Here is a 12,342-nt window from a genome sequence, read left to right as displayed (position 1 = left end):
AGGAAGGGGACAAAAAATCAAGTTGTGGATCACTTGTCTAGATTGGAAAACCCCAAGTTGACCACAATGAATCTGAGGTGAGTGCTGTATTTCCGGATGAGCAGCTGTTCCACATAGAAGAATTGCCTTGGTATGCGGACATCATTAATTGTTTGGTTTGTGAACAATTCCCTAAAGATTACACCTATCATCAACAGAAGAAGCTCAAGAATGAATGCAGACACTATTATTGTGATGAGCTGAATCTGTATAAAAGAGGTACAGACTAAATCATTCGATTATGCGTACCAGATGTTGCTCAACAACACATATTGTCATAATGCCATGACTTACCATATGGTGGGCACTTTAGAGGGCAACGTACTACAGCCAAAGTTTTGCAAAGTGGATTCTTTTGGCCTTCATTGTTTAAGGATGTTGCTGACTACGCAATGAAATGTGATCAGTGTCAACGCACAGGCAACATTTCATAGAAGAACGCAATGCCAATGAACACTATCTTGGAACTGAAGCTATTTGATGTATAGGAGATTGATTTTATGGGACCCTTCCCTCCTTCGAACGGTAAGTACTATATTTTATTAATCACCGACTATGTCTCCAAATGCGTAGAGGCAATAGCATGTGTCGCAAGTGATGCGGCGGTAGTCTCCCATTTCTTGAAGAAAAATATTTTCACTCGTTTTAGCACTCCCCGTGCCATCATAAGTTGTGCTAGGATAAAATCGGTCAGAAAAAAATAGCAATGAAGAAAACTTTTGTGCTAGGATAAAATCATTTGACACCCTGAAAGAAAATTTTCTTTTGAAATACATCATGCGATGTTCCGGAATTTAGTAAAGTCTTTTTGAAAGTTAAGCTTACAATCCCTAAGTCTTAGAAATATTTTAGGAAGAGACTTGAATAAAACTTAAGAAATTTATGATATATAGGATTTGAATGAAGTATCCTTGAGAAATCTAGGAAAAGAACTCTGTGGTGTACTTGTTAAAGGAATCTTTAGCTTATGCTTGGGGACAAGCATTGTTTAAATTTGGGGATGTGATAACGGGTAGAAATGCACGTTATCATAGTGCTAAGTTATTAAACAATGTTGGATTGCGTTGATAAAATATGTTAAATTGCGTTCATTAAGCATAAATTCTATAATATTGCAGTCGCATGCGTTCAGCGCATTAGAACTATTGATTTTTCTATTTTTGTGCAGAATATGCGTTAATGCAATGCAAGATTGCGATCATAGGAAATTATCGGTCGAGTGCAACTTTACTGCAAGACTTTGCATTGATCGTGCTCGCAAACTTTTTCCGGAGAAGGATCGCTACAACTTGGTCAGCGCAACATGGTGGGTGCATCCGGGTGAAAGAATAATTAAGAGTGATCATACAGAAAATTGATGACAGTCCGATCCAAATTAAGTTGACAGTCGATAACGGTTACGAAGTATACTCAGCTTTATTGGTGACAATCATTCCGCGCGTCAATCAGGAATTAAAGCTGTCTCATCTGATCAACCGGGAGAGAGAAGCCGCCTTTCACCATTGATACCCTATAAATACGAAGTGCATTCTTCAGAAAAGGGGTTGATCAGTTAACAAGTTCATCAGTTGCTTCTGTTCATAGTTTTCTTTTCCATTTTACGGTGGAGCAAGAGAATAATGGTGGCGCCAGAGATCGCCCAGGGCAACTTGAGAGAGAACCTTATGGGGTAAGAGTAGAAAGCGGGCCGACTCTCGTGAGAGCGGGAATATCTTTAGAGCACGAGTAGAAACAGTGTACACGCCTGGCAGCAAGAAATTGCTACCAGGCTCTTTAATATACTTGCATTGTTATTTTGTACTTCATCTTCATATCTATTCAATGGAAGTTCTATTTCTACATCTGCTCACTCTCTTAATATGCATGAGTAGCTAAACTAGTTGAATGGTTTGAGAAGAACTAAGCTAAAATGACCTAGGAAGTTCATTACATATGATTGTCTTGTTTTATGCTGTGAAAAATACCCTTTAGAGTTACTCGAGAGGGAATCTAAAGAAAGAACCTAATGTCTCGAGAGAGCTAGGTTAGAATCTGGACTCGAAAGAGCAAGATTAGGCTTACATAAACAAGAGATAGGGACTTAGAGATAAGGTTTGTTTGTCAGCTTGCGTCGCATGCATCCTAGGAATGGGAATGATAGTATGTGGTCGCATATTTGTGTGAATGTCATGTTGTCATCACATAAATAGAGATAGAGGTTTATGTGTAAACCCTATAGACTTATCGTATATTTATTGCATGCGTTCTAGCCTTATAAGCCATAGCATTCATGCCGAGAGGTGGTTTACTATTGTATGCATGTTGCATGATCGCAAAGCATGAACACATTCTAGGGAGTGTTAGCCGAAAGTTTTCTCAACCCATTCACCGCATATTCATCATATTTCCCATTACCAACTCTTTTTAAACTCCGTCGCATTCGTTATTTATTTTTATCAATGCAAACAACAAACCCTACGATTTATTTATTTAACTGGTTACCACAAGTCTTCATAAAAATTACCAACGCAACTATTTTCACAAGTCCCTATGTTCGTCCCTGGACTTACCAGGAAACTCAGGTGGATTTATACTTGAATTTCGCTGGAGAAACTTGAGTGCACAACGCAATTCCATCAACGCATCTCATCCATATTTCCATTTAATAAAACAACGCATCAAGTTTCAATTACTAGTAAATCAAATTTGCCTTGTTTTGCCTCTTCAGCCTTCTTTTCTACAAGGTATTTAGAGTAATTTCTTTTCTAGTGCTCGTCTTCATTGCAATGGTAACATTTACCTTTAGCAACTTTGGACTTGCCTTTCTTTGCATGAGTTTTCTTTTTCCCTTTTCCTTTTTTTTTTCATTTGGATAATCTTATCCTTATACATAGAAGGTCTAGACTTCTTACAAGTGGATTTAGTTCCAGATGACGATCCATTTTGGAATTTTTCTAAGGTCACAATGTTTGTTTCCCCTTCCTTACTCTTATTTTTCATTAGGGATTGGTAACTCTGAAGCTCATTGAGAAGAGTAGTCAGATTATATTCTATTTTATTAATCATAGGATTTGCACGAAATGGTAAGAAATTCTTCGGAAGTGATTCCATGATGAAATTGACTTTGCTCTTTTCATCTATGAAATCTCCGTTTGCTTCCGCTATATTGAAGTGGACCATCAAGTCTAGGACATGTTCTCTAACAAAGATCCCCTCTTTCATTCAGGAATTATAAACGTATTTGAGAGCATCATGTAGAACGGATGTGGAGGGTCGTCCAAACATCACATGTAACGACTCCATGATCTCCTTAGTGGTGACCATGCTCTCATATTTTTAATTAACACATCAGATATGCTAGCTAAGAAATAGGCTGGAGCTTTTTCATTTGCCCTTACCCACTTGGCATATGCATCACAAACATTTTGGCTTGCAAATGAGTTGGAAACTGAAGGATATTCCTCCATTAATACGAATCATCCACAACTAGTATCATATTGATGTTTGATTTCTAATTTGAATAATCTTCACCGTTAAATTTATCGAAAGCTAAAAAGTTGGATAATTGAATTCGACATGCTGAAATATAAGCAAATTATATCAGTAAACTGCGTCTAAATCCAAATTCTTTTTAGAAAAAGTAATAATTTACCCATATTTCATTATTTATTTACAACGATACTTTAGTGAGTCCGAGTAGATGCTCCAAGGGGCAGTCAAATACTCCTTTACTGAAGCAATACATTCTTGACTAAATACTAACTCTAGAATAACTCTTTATTCCTTTAGATATTTAGTTACCGTTTTCAGCTAAGAACTTACCAACACTTAGTAAATTTTGTAAGTGTGATTTTCGATTTTCAGATTTCAGAGAACAGTATCAACAAGCTCCCGAACTAGAAGAAAATGTTGAAGATGAAACTAAGAAACCTTATTCATTTTTTAAGTTTGATTTGTTCCAAATCCTATATTACAACCCTCCGAGGGGATAGTCACTAGAAATGACGAGCTATGTCGCCTTTAAATGACAGCAGACACAAAATAAGAATCGCACGGTTCAAACTAATGGAGGGGTTGCAGGATATGTTGATACATTTTCTTCACCCACTTACTATGGACAAGTTCCCCTATTCACCTTGTTATTGACCCATGCAAACACTTTTTGAATGAAGCAGTCGCAGTAAAAGCGACAAGAAGCCAAACATGGATCTCATGATATGAACTCTTAATGACAAACAATATATCATTTATATTATTAATCTCCAACTGAAGTGTTCTAATTGTTTGGGTATATTCTTTACTTAGTATATTTCGTCTAAAAACAACCTAAACCTATGTGATTTATCCAAGTATAACGTTTATATTTTGGATTTCAACCTACAATGTCTAAGTGATAAACCCTTTTATTACCTCATATCGCTCACGTGTGCTCATAAAATCGGGTAACAATGCTCAACAATTAGCTATAATCCAAGGTAGCAAGTGTTCTGTAAACCATCAACTTAAGTTAGTTTAGTCATAGATAGGATTATAGTCCAGGTGAGTTTGTAACCATAGTTTTACAAGATAATGTCCTATTTTAACGATTAAAATAAGTTGTTATGTGTTATCATAAGTGAGCATGTTTCTTATTTTTGTTATAGATTTAAAATGTCTAGCTCATTTTATAACACATTGTGTGTGAATTAAATGGAAAATGTGGAATTATCGCACTTTTCATCTAATTATTTCTTTTAATATTAATTAGAACAAATTTCAAATTAATTAAAATAAAATTAAAATTAATTTTATACTTGAATTTTATAAATTTAAAAATCAATAAAATTAATTTGAATAAATAATTAATTAAACCATTTAATTAATAAATTAATTTAAGATCAAATATTAAATTAATAAATCACCTAATTCAAATATGTATAACTAAAATATTTAAATAATATTTAATTATTATCAATTTTCCAAAACCGTAACGTTTAATCCAATAACTGAACATTAGTGATAATCCAAAGCCTAATCCGAATATGAACATTTCAAATTCAATCAACACGCTATTCTGATGTTATACCATTTACGAGTTAGTAGAGGGACCTAATGAACCAACAGATCATGAGCTCCAACGATTTGAGATTAATCAGCTAAACTCCATAAACGTACCTAATCGATATTCGTTAACTACCGAGACTCTCCACTATTTCGTGGTCCATTTTCTTTATATTTCAAGTCAACTTAGGATTGAAATTGAGTTACCTTAGGTCATTTACGTTATAAAGAAAATGGACTATTTCGTGGTCCGGTCTTATGCAAACATATTTTGCATAAGATGCCCCCATTCGTATGTCTCTACATGAATGATTTCGAGATCACATCGTTTGTATCAAATATAAAACAGACTGCATCCATAATGTCCACAAGATAAGATGTCCAACCCTATCCTTATACTTATAGATCATTTTGGCTATATACTTATACTCGGTCCACTTTTATGTCTCTACATAATATTTGAGTATTCATGTTATAGCCATGGATTTCTCTTCCCCTAGGTCACGATCATTGCACTCGCCATCGCCGTCATGTGGTTGCTGGAAGGGCCAATCAGTATTTCTCAAAGTGTGGTTTTTGTTCTAAAGACCCATAATTTCCAAGTAAGCCGAATTTGTGATGGTTATTGGTCAATATATTGATTGAATATCGTCTTTGCTACTGCTTGGATTTTTGTCGGCCTCTTATTATTGGAGAAATTTGTTATATATTTAGCTTTAAATTTTGAACTTGGATTTTGGGATGCTGCTGATTTGATCTGTATTTCCATAATTCTTGATATAGTAATTTTATTTTTTTGTAGTTTGATTTCTTAATTGTGAGTGGTGATTAGTACTTGTATGTTTAAATTTTCAGATATATTCAAACAGTCGGTAAATAATTTATGTCTATGCAGGTAATGGATTGAAGATTGCAAGTCAGAAAGATTGAATAAGATCTACTTAAAATAATGTAATTGAACGTGGTCTAGTTTCGGGTTTGTCCATTTCTTCTGCTTTCTTCTTATCTTTCTTGTGATATTTCGATTTCATTTTGTTGTTTCTATTGCCATATCTTCTTTTTTTTTTTTTTTTTTTTTTTTTTTTGCTGAATTCTTCTCCCCCTCTCTACCCCCCTCGTTTTTCAAGGGTGTTTCGAGCTCAATTTGAGGTTTTAATTTTCTGGAATTTACTTCCTGTGCTTTGGTTTCTTCTAATTCTTGCGATCTCGCTATTTCTTGTTTGGATTTTGTTGTTAAAATACTACTGGAGATAGAACCTTTTTATTTCCTTCCATTTTAGTCTTACTTTTGCGTTTATGAAACTTAATTTTTGTAAGGCTATCTTTAAGTTAATGTTTAATTTGTTGCATTACTCCCGAGATCACGAAGGAACAACTGGTTTTTTGTTACTCTTGTTGTTCCTTTTCTTTCCTGTTTGACTATGCAATACATATGAATTGTGGTGTTTAAGTCAGTCTAAACAATTATTCTTTGTTTCTCAATTTATTAATTTTTTTTACCACTCCTGAAAATTTTGCTCTACCTGTAGATTTTTCAGTTCCATCATTTATTTGCTTTAAATAAATCATTTATTTATTTTTCCGTTCCATACATATGAATGGTCTAGTACCAATTCCCTCAATTTTACTTCAATTATTTACTTAAAATGTTTATTTTTGTATGTAAATTCTAATCCCAACTCAAACGAAGTTATTTCACAGGATTTGAAGCTAATTCGAGCCAAACTACACCAAAGAACCAATTAACAAGAAGATCCAAGACAAATTACCACTTTGCCCCTCAAGAGGAACAATTCAACACACTTCAGCAATGCTTGCAGCATCACAACGCTCCCTACAACAATGAGTCTGACGCTAGCTTGACACTTAAAGACAGAATACACCTATTTGCTGCAAATATAGGGCAGAGTTGCAACTCTTCACCCAGTGTCGTAACGCTCTGGATTTTGACCGAACTTTCCACGCGAGCGCGCGTCTTGCACAACCCAGCATCACGACTCAAGCCCAACGCTTTTTGGCTTTGTTTTTACGATTTAGCGTTGCAACGCTAGCCTCAGCATCGCAAAGCTACACCTACAGATGTAAAATCAGTAGTTTCATTTTCAGCGCAAGAGAGATAAACTTCATTTTTCATTACAATTTTAGATTACAATTGATGCCTGGAAAACTCAAGTCCAAGTGGCTAGGTCCTTTTGAAATTACTAATGTTTTCTTTTATGGTGCCGTCGAAATAAAAAGTCTTGAAATAGGAAAAATCTTCAAGGTGAACGGACACAAGCTCAAAATCTACAATGAAAGGCATGTAAACCAAGTCCAGTTGAATTCATGTTTAGCTAATTCCTCATATACTTGACACCTATATTCACCAATATCGAGTAAACGACGCTAAAAATTTGCAACAAGACAAATTTTCTCTTTCTTTCTTTCTTTTCTAATTTTTCATTTTTCTTCTTTCTTTCTTATTTTAGCATTTTTAATAAATAGAATAATTGATTATTTTCTTTTTCTTTTGTAGGTGATTATCTATCTATCTATCTATCTATATATATATATATATATATATATATATATATATATATATATATATAAAGATGCTCATCGTGAAAGAAAAACAAAAGTAAGAAAATTCTCTCTCAAGCAAATAAATGAACAACAAAACCAGGGAAGTTTCTCTCTACATCCCTTCCTTTTTGTTTCTTGAATTCATTTACTTATTTTAAACATTGAGGACAATGTTCCATCTTTAAGTTGCGGGTGGGTAAATATTGCATGTTTTTTGTATTCATTTTGGTATTCTTTGATTAGCTTTAAAAAATAAGCCTCACCAAAAATTTTTGCTTAATAATGATCCATATAGAATCATATATGCATGTTTGAAATGTTTGGAACCCTTGAGCATCTGAGCTCGGGTTAATAGATTGTTGATTACTTAGACTGATTACATAGATTTATGCAACTTTGATCTAACATATCTGAATAAATTTAAGACTCTGATTCATCTTGATAGCGTAATTTTGATTATTTGAAAAACATGTCTATTGAATTCTTTATGCTTCAAAAGACCATTTATGCCTTGAATGCAATAGATTCATGTTTGCTCATTCAAGAATTTTATTCACTTTGTTTTGTGCATCATTTCTTTTACACAATTTCTTGATTCTTATTAATAAAATTTTGATGATACACTCTTTCTAGTAAGGATACAAATAAAATTTTAGACCTTTTAAAATTTTCAAACAAAATTTTGAAACTCATATTTCAAAAGAAACTTTCTTTTCTTTTTAATTTCATAAAAAATCAAATACGTAGTCTTTTAGATTTATTTAGAATCTAAAACTCTTGGAAATGTCATATCTACTTAATTTTATTTGTCACCCCGATAGGACAAATTTTGGTCTAAGAACAACCATCTTGTTTTAGAGGAAAGTTTAGATATAGAGGAATAACAAGGGCCTAGTGTTAAATTAAAAAAAAAAAAAAAAAAAAAAAAAAAAAAAAAAAAAAATTGCTAAAAAAAAAGCAAATTTGCAAAATTAACATAACCTTCACTAATATGTGTGTTTGTGCATGGGCAGAGGTGAAAAGGGCTATCTTCATCGTGTTTCTGCTAGGGCTCACGAGAAAAGAGTGATAAGTTCCCGAGGGTGCGAGTGTGAAAGTTATCCCTCTAAGTAAAAGAAATGCCAATTATATTTTGTGTGCGTGATTATAAAAAGGCACCCTTGTGTTAGTATTGCCTTTCTCAAATGCAAGTTAGGTATATCCTAGACCGATAACCGGGCCAGTGTAGGGCGAAGAGGAACTGAAAGTTGGATGTCTTCTTTCTATTAGTTTTGGCTTTTAAGTAAACTAAAACTAGGTAGTCTTTTCATTTATAATTTTGCAAGAAAAAGACTTTTTCTTTTAAAAAATAAGCTTCAACCTTTTGTTAGCAAAACTTTGAATTTCTAATTAATTAAATTAGAGTGAAAGAACTCTAAATGTAGAGAACCAGTGAGCAGAAGTGGATCATTCCAAACTTCATTGTGAAAAAACATAAACATTTATAATCGATCAGAAACAATTATGCATCAAAGATAAAGTACAACATGCTTCATAAACAAAATACAAAAGATCGAGTACAATACCTTTGAAGAATCATTTCTTCACGTATTTCTCTCGATCTATCACCAACGCGTCCAATAGCACGAACGCAGCGAGCATCTGGAAAATCCTGGATCACTAGCGAATATAACTCGATCATAGACCCTCGAACAGAATTGGACACACCACTCGATTACTTTGGTATTCTCGGTGTGAGAATCCAAGAGTTGTGAGCTCTGTATGGATTTGGATAGAGGGATGGAGGAATAAATGATCGAGTAGACGTTCGAGTATACGACAGAAGGAAGAATTCTATGGTATAGACTTAATTTTCGATCGTGTAGTAAGCGAATAACTATCGTATAGAAAACTCGATGACTTATCGTTTACTCTCTCAACAAGTAATCTAATCACTTGTTTCGTGAAGCCTGGTTCCATGAATAATGAAAACTATTTTCATATTTATCCATCCGTTGCCATAAACCATCTAAAACAACACATTAAGGTTGGTTATCGAAGAAAAAGAAAATTAATTATCTTATAATTAATAATTGTAAATAAATATAATAACTAACTTATCATATTATATTTATAACCTATAGTTTTAATATTGCATCATATGCTACATATAAATCATAGTTCTTTTTCTCTTTTATGGAATTTAATATAAATCATATTTATATTAATTCCTCCAATCAAATCAATTATATTATATATAATTGAACTAATTTATTTATATCATATATAATCAAATTCTCTCTTGTTATTTCGAACATTTCAAACTAACCCAAAAATTGATTCTCAACTTGAATCCATTGAGCTACCAAGGGGACCTTATGGACCTGTAGGTTGAAGCTCCAATGGTACGTGAATAACTAAATAAACTCTTTAATCACGATATTCACCATCCGTTAACTGTCAGACACTCCACTAAAGACCGATAGCTGTAATCTTCGCACTATAGATATATTTATGTGTCCACCAAATATAACCAATCAACAGTACAATGACTTTTCACAAATTGCTCGTAAGTACAACTAGGTCAATTTATTGTTTTGCCCCTATAGTTACATCTAACTCCTTAAGTACTACCGATCCCTCTAATGAACAATATATCATAGTCCCACTATGACTAAACCTTTCTCGGGTCATAAGAAGGTGTGGCGCCACATTGTTCAAGCCCGGAATCAGCCCTTAAGGAAGCAATTTATCTACTTGCCCTTACTTTGGGAAATGAGTGAATTTTGTCTTGTGTAGCTCAGTTTTTAGCTCCCCAATCAGACGAATCCCCAAAGTGGTAGGTTTGAGTTTGAGATTTGGCCACTTGCACCGATGCAAATCAAACGACCACCTTCATAGGCAGGTGTTCACAACTCACTCAAGAATAAGGTCATGTTACATATGATCCGGTCTTATACAAACTTCTTTGTATAGAGCATCACCGCTCGCATGTCTAATACACGAATGATCAGGATTAGACAATTTGTAGCACTTTACAACATTTGTAACACCTACAAAGCGAGCCACACTCGTAGACACCAGGATAAGGTTTCCCTCCTTTATTCATATACTACAGACCATTTAGGTTATCACTTAAAGTACGATCCACTTGTATGTTTCCACATACATGCTTAAGTTACAATAATAACCATGGATCTTTGTTTATTGGTTTGTGGTTAATGCAACTAAAATATCTCATATTTTATAAACTGACGTGAATAAAATATCTCATATTATAAATCACAAAGTGTTTGTTCATACATGTGTTTAAAAACTACAGGACCTTACGATATTTAGAGCATCAACCCCAACAGATAGGTCTTGTAAAGAGCTATCTTATTAGTACGAATTCTCTCAATTTTACTTCAATTATTTGCTTAAAATGTCTATTTTTGTAGGTAAATCCCAATCCTGACTCAAAAAAAGTTAATTCGAAAAGTTTGGAGCTAATTCGAGGCAAAAGACACCAAAGAACCACATAACAATAAGATTTAGGACAACTTACCACATTGCCCCTTAAGAGGAACAATTCAACACACTTCAGTAATGCTTACAGCATCGCAATGCTCCTCACAACACTGAGCCTGACACTAGCTTGACGCTTGAAGACATAATGCACCTATTTGCTTCAAAAACAGGGCAGCGTCGTAATGCTTCACTCAGGGTTGTAACGCTCCAGATTTTGACAAGACTATCCGCGTGCGCGTCTTGTGCAACCACGTGTCAACCAAACGTCATGACTCAAGCCCAATGCTTCTTGACTTTCTTTTATGATTTAATGTTGCAATGCTAGCCTCAGCGTCACGACGCTACACCTGCAGATATAAAATTTATGGTATCATTTTCAGCGAGAGAAAAGAGAGAAAAACTTCATTTTTCAGTCGACAAGAACTTAGAACAAAATTAGAGAGAAAATTATTGAACTTTGTGATTTATATGAGAGATTCTTGTAACTTTTACAATTTCCTAGTGAATTGCTTGATGGAATTCATCATACTTTCAAGAACTTCTTCAAGATTTCTTATCTCCATGGCTAGGTAATTCTTTTTCTTGGGAATTCTCTAGGTTTATTTCTTGAGTTCTTTTTTATATTTTCTTAAATTGTCTTCATACTTGAATGTTCTTGGGCTGATTTTGAATGGAAATTAATGAATGATAATTGACGCGTTAATTCCATTGAATTCTTGTGTGTAATTCTTACTTGGCACTATTACATAATGGTGAGATAGGTTACAAAATTAAATTTTCTTTTGTTAATTAGGACTTTTTCTGAATTTAACTCTTGAAATTCCTAGTTAGAACATTCATTCAATCATTCTTGAATCTTACTCTAATGTGTTTCTTGAATGTCACAATCTTGATAACCCATGTCTTTAAACCAATCTATTAAAAGAACATGATAAATGCTATATGGAAGTGTTTTTTACTTAGATTAAGGCTAATTGATGTGATTCTTGTTAATTAGCTATTTGGGTATTTATATTGGGGATGATGCCCTAAACTCTCGTTGGATCCTGTAGTTTGTATACACAGTTTTGAACAAACGGTTGTGATGTAATAATATTTAATATTTTCTTCACTTATTTCTATGAACATTAGATGTTTTAATTGTTTTACCACAAACCAATAAACTAAGATCTCTGGTTTTCGTTTGTAACTTAAGCATGTATGTGGAGACATATAAATGGATCATGTCTTACG

At 33.7% G+C, this 12,342-nt stretch overlaps 1 long non-coding RNA gene across 3 annotated transcripts; it reads left to right on the top strand.

Annotated features, from left to right (window-relative positions):
- Positions 1 to 5,709: 5,709 nt before the first annotated feature.
- Positions 5,710 to 7,326, top strand: LOC120088863 (uncharacterized). 3 transcript variants are annotated; one of them, XR_016523940.1, is made up of 3 exons: positions 5,710 to 5,817; positions 5,954 to 6,034; positions 6,760 to 7,326. It is a non-coding gene; the product is annotated as an uncharacterized LOC120088863 (long non-coding RNA). The 3 variants fall into 3 exon arrangements; XR_016523938.1 differs by having other exon boundaries at positions 5,776 to 5,840; XR_016523939.1 differs by having other exon boundaries at positions 5,796 to 5,875.
- Positions 7,327 to 12,342: the final 5,016 nt, after the last annotated feature.

This window comes from Benincasa hispida, chromosome 10 (genome assembly GCF_027475165.1).
Source record: "Benincasa hispida cultivar pf3 chromosome 10, pf3_genome.v1.1, whole genome shotgun sequence".
Taxonomy (NCBI): Eukaryota; Viridiplantae; Streptophyta; class Magnoliopsida; order Cucurbitales; family Cucurbitaceae; genus Benincasa; species Benincasa hispida.
The sequence above is the reverse complement of the archived record's forward strand: the minus strand, read 5'-3'. Positions and strand labels throughout refer to the sequence as shown.